Below are 5,529 nucleotides of genomic sequence, written 5' to 3'. Positions count from 1 at the left end.
AAATTCACTTTTCAAAATATGCTGTTTCTCTGTGAAGCTTAAAGGTTCTTAGAAATTAAACAAAACAGAAGACTAAGTTTGAAAGCTCTAACCACAGCCAATTGTTAGCTTGACCCACATAACTTGCCACGCCTCCGTAAAAAAAAAAAAAGAGAAAACCGTTGGGAATTAAATATACAATACGTACTGACCTACTGAGGATACAAATATAACTATTACTGTGTTGGAGTCTGCGAATTGTTATGAATAAAATGATATATCACCCCCCCCCCCCCCCCAATTTGTGCTTACTCGAAAGGAAAGCTTAAAATACAGTATAATTTTACGCGGTTGCTTATGGACTATTCTATAAACCTCGAATTACCGGCTCTATGTGCAAATAGCTCAGCAAAGAAACCCTATAAATAAAAAAGATAGGTAGCGAGCGATCGCACACATCTGATGGAAGATAAAAATAGCGTCTACATCACTTTTACGCAGTACAAGGCCTCTCTCAATATTTGAAGCTGACAGCTATGGCTGAGAGGCAAAGCGGTTGTTTACGTTTGAATAATTGGTAATAACTCTGCAAAAACAAACGCCTTAACTATCTAAACTTTGTTGCAAAATGATCGGAAAGAGGCCGCGGACCATCGAGGATCACTTTTTAGAACTTAACTAGGTGCTAAAAAGGCTAAACGATGAAAAATCTTCCTAGCACATTGGTCGTGCTGTGTGCAGCAAATTAAAAAATGGGTAAACGCGTGTAAGTTGAAAACTGCTCAGTTCAGAAACATAAAATTTTTCGTGAGTATGCGCAAAGGGTTTATAATCATCATCATCATCATGAGCCTGATTATACCCACTGCAGGGCGAAGGCCTCTCCCATATTTCTCCACTTAACCCGGTTCTGTGCTAGCTGCATCCACTTGACCCCTGCGAACTTCTTAATCTCATCCACCCACCTAACTTTCTGCCGCCCCCTGCTACGCTTTCCTTCCCTTGGAATCCAGTTTGTTACCCTCAGCGACCATCGGTTATCCTCTCTTCGCACTACATGTCCTGCCCATGTCCATTTCTTCTTTTTAATTTCCACTAGAATGTCGGTAACTTGAGTTATTTCTCTGACCCACTCTGCACGCTTTCTATCTCTTAATGTTACCCCTATCATTTTTCGTTCCATAGCCCTCTGGGTTGTCCTCAACTTAAGTAGAACTCTCTTGGTTAGCCTCCACGTTTCAGCCCCATAGGTGAGTACAGGCAAGATGCAACTGTTGTATACTTTCCTCTTGAGTGATACCGGTAAGCTGCTAGTCATAATCTGCGAGTGCTTGCCAAATGCGCTCCATTCCAATCTTATTCTTCTTGTTATTTCCTTTTCATGGTCCGGATCTGCAGTTACTACCTGTCCTAAGTAGACATATTCGCCTACTACTTCCAGTACTTCGCTACCTAATGTAAACTGCTGTTACTTCCCGAGGCTGTTGAACATTACCTTAGTCTTCTGCATATTGATTTTCAAGCCTACCTTTCTACCTTTACTGTCTAGGTCATCAATCATTATTTGCAGTTCATCCCCCGAGTTGCTTAGCAAGGCAATGTCATCAGCAAACCGCAGATTACTGAGGTATTCTCCATCTACCCTTATCCCTAACTGCTCCCCTTCCAAGTCTCTGAATACTTCCTCTAAACAAGCTGTGAATAGTACTGGGGAGATTGTGTCTCCTTGCCTAACACCCCTTTTTATGGGAATTTTGTTACTTTCTTTATGCAGAACTATGGTTGCTGTGCAGCCACTATATATATCTTCCAGCACTTTCACGTACGGCTCGTCTACCCCCTGATTTCGCAATGCCTGCATCACCGCCGAGGTTTCAACTGAGTCAAATGCTTTTTCGTAATCAATGAATGCTATGTATAAGGGCTGGTTATATTCCGAGCATTTTTCTATCACCTGATCGATGGTGTGGATATGATCGACAGCAGAGTACCGTTTCCGAAACCCTGCTTGATCCTTTGCTTGATTGCAGTCTAAGGTTTTCCTGATTCTATTAGCGATTACCTTAGTAAATACCTTATACGTAACAGACAGTAAGCTGATTGGTCTGTAATTTTTAAGGTCTTTAGAGTCCCCTTTCTTGTGAATGAGGATAATGTTTGCATTCTTCCATGGTTCCGGTACCGTCGATGACACCAGGCACTGCGTATACAGGGTGGCCAGTTTTTCTAGCACGATATCCCCCCCGTCCTTTAGCAAATCTGTAGTTATCTGATCCTCTCCAGCTGATTTCCCCCTTTTCATAGTTTCTAGTGCTTTCTTGACCTCGTCCTTCGTCACTGGTGGGACGTCTGACTGTTTTTCCCTACCGCCAATCTCATTACGGTCCTGACTACTTTGGCTACTGTAGAGATCTGCATAGAACTCCTCGGCTACTTTGACTATCTTGTCCATATTAGTGATTACGTTGCCCGCCTTGTCCCTTATCGCATACATCTGGTTTTTGCCTATGCCCAATTTCTTCTTTACCGCTTTAAGGCTTCCCCCGTTCTTTACAGCATGCTCAATTTTCTCCATGTTATACTTCCTTATATCAGCCACCTTGCGCTTATTGATTAGCTTTGATATCTCGGCCAATTCGATCTGGTCTGTTGGATTGGAAGCTTTCATACTCCGGCGTTTCTTAATCAAATCTTTCGTCTCCTTAGACAGCTTACCGGTATCCTCTCTAACTATCCTACCGCCTACTTCTACCGCGCACTCAGTAATGATATCTCTGAAATTATTGTTCCTTGCCTCTAGGGTAAAGTCGTCATCCTCAGTTAGAGCTGAAAACCTATTCTGTACCGAGATCCTGAACTCTTCTGCCCTCCCCCTCATCGCTAATTCGTTGATGGGTTTCTTTCTTACTAATCTGTAGCGTTCCTTCTTCAGATTTAGCCGAATTCGGGATCTCACCATCCTGTGGTCACTGCATCGCACTTTCCCGATTACCTCTACATCCTGCACAATGGCGGGGGTTGAACACATTATGAAGTCGAATTCATTTTTAGTCTCTCCGTTAGGGTTTATAAAAAAGGAATGAAAACGTTTGGCAACTTACATTGAAGATTTCTGGCAGAAAGAAGTATTTTTTTCCGTGCTCGACGTCGCCAAACGCCGCCTCGCCGAGAAGTTTTTTTGCAGGTCTTCGGGGCACGACCACGTGACACAATCACGTGACGCATGCCTCTATTTTTGCAGGCATTCTGAGAACAATCACGTGACACATGGGTGCCGTAGCCAAGCCGTAGTCTCGGCGTCCGCTCACGCGAGTATCGTGGAGTTCGCCTTTTTTTTTTTTTTTTTAATCGCGCTGCCGCGCTGCTCAGACGAAAGGCGGGAAGCGTGGAATGCCGAGCGAGCGCCGGTTCTGTGCGTTCGCAATCTTTTGCTTTCGTTCTTTTTCTTCCGGTGGTTTCGTGGGTTGGCTGGAATTCGAGGCGACGCAGAGACTCGGAGTGGCGAGCCCGCTTCTTCACAGCGCGCTGCATGGATCGTGTGTTTGCTTTCCTCATTGTAATGAAAACTTGAGTTCTGACCGTATGTGGGGCCACACATATTGAGTACCTGCGCATAAGTTATTTGCACACACGCCCGCTCGCACACATGCAGATTTGCAGTGGCGGAAAAGATATAGCTCTCAAGACTGAGAGCATTATCCATTTATGCTAAATAAACACGAAAAACTGATTGCTGATTTGGTTACTTTTACTCGGAGACAGCTTCGTGAATATTTTGTGAAACTTTGAAGCCATCCTTTTGGCTGTATTGATGACATCACTGCGGTATTACCATAAAATTGCGCTGTTATTCGGTAAACACATATCTATTTTCTTTTTTTTACTTTTGATGCTGTTCATCTCTGTAATGCCCGCAATGTTTATGCCTGTAATGTGTTCCATGTAAACTCTCAAGCAGTGTGCAGCTGCTTTCTCGCTGAGGAGCCCCCCCCCCCCTTCCCCGTCCTCGGATTTGAAAATGAGTTTGATTGAGTGATAATTTGATTGATTGATTGATTGATTGATTGATTGATTGATTGATTGATTGAAGGGCGCGTAAATGTTAACGTAGCAGTCAAATCGCCAGCGCTACCTAGCTGCCGATCAGGCTAAAGCAGTCCATACCAAACTTTAAAAAAATAAACGAAAGGAAGAAAGCGTGCAATCTGCTCTGTCATTTTCCGAGGGCAGCTCCAAGCCGTCACAGGTTTATACCATGCTATCTACGTTGGCAAGCCTGCCCGCTTCTCCTTTCACACCTTCCGCACTTCAAGGGGGGGGGGGGGGTGAAGAATGCGTGCGTGCGTGCGTGCTGCTGTGTGCTTTGCTCTCAGGACGGCTAGACGCTCCCCCTCTCCAGCTCGAAGGCGCGCGCTCCGATGGTCAAGAGCCTCCTTGCATCTTCCCCGCGCATTGGATTTGAGACACCTTGCAACCACCCTCTCGAGAGGGTGGCTGCAGCTAGAACTAGCATAACGTTCTTAATGGATCACAACACACGGAAGGATGAATATGTTCAGCTACAGCTGGTTCATATTCCGTGGTTCTGCATGTTAACTGCTGTTAATTGTGCCATAAGGGCGTTTAATTTATGCACAGTGTAAGGTCAGTGCTGCGGACCGCAGGTTGCGCGGTGATATAGTTCACCAGGCTGAATGAGCGCAATGCGAAGGCAGAGAGCGAATATGCGTGTTTCTGCGGGCGCATTCTATGCCGTTATGTGTGCTAGTTCGCCCACACCGCCCCCTTCTCTGCGCCTTCCCTCTTCCGCTCTCTTCTCTTACCATTAGCGCGCCTCCCTTCTCTACCCTTGCCCTTAGCACGCACCTCACCCAGACACCACCTCCAGCAAAAACATAACAAAAGTAGAACCTGTAGAGCACTCGCTCAGTTGACGCACATGCCCAAAGGCTGCTGTGTGGTCTCGGATAACCTCCGCGAGCGAAACATACGATGCGCGCGGTCAGGAACAGATGGCTGAGATATGGCCGCTGCCTTGCCGGGAGCTGTGGCGCAGAAGTGAATAAGACAATTGCTAACATATTGAGCGCGGCGATAGAAAATGTCGGCGACGCGAACGCCGATTTGTTTCCATAAGTGGTGGGCAGGGGCGTAGTGTGAACAGTGGGGTGTCTCGACGGCATCTGGGCGCACAGTTCTAATCCCGATCGTGTCGATAAAAGAAAAAAAAGAGAAGTTCATTTTTTTTTCTGGTGAAAGTTTTGTCCTCGTCAGGGAAAAGCACTCTCCATTTTCCAGTAATTTCGGCGCGTGAAAAGGGAAGGGGTGGAGGGGGGGGGGGGAGCTTGTTCGGTATTTTACTGAACATGTGCATATACTCAATAGTTGTGTGTATACCATCAAATAATGCTAAAGTCCCGCTCATACAGCTTCTGGGCTACGTAGATCCGAGCGTCCAGGGCGTGCGCCTCTTGGAGAGCATCGCGCGATGTAACCCGATGTAACCCGACAACACCACACAGCGCACATTCGCCATCGTAATGTTGGCGG

The sequence above is a fragment of the Amblyomma maculatum genome, chromosome 4 (assembly GCF_055883805.1).
Source record: "Amblyomma maculatum isolate TAMU_Amacu chromosome 4, ASM5588380v1, whole genome shotgun sequence".
NCBI classification, from domain to species: domain Eukaryota; kingdom Metazoa; phylum Arthropoda; class Arachnida; order Ixodida; family Ixodidae; genus Amblyomma; species Amblyomma maculatum.
This window is presented reverse-complemented; position numbering follows the sequence as displayed.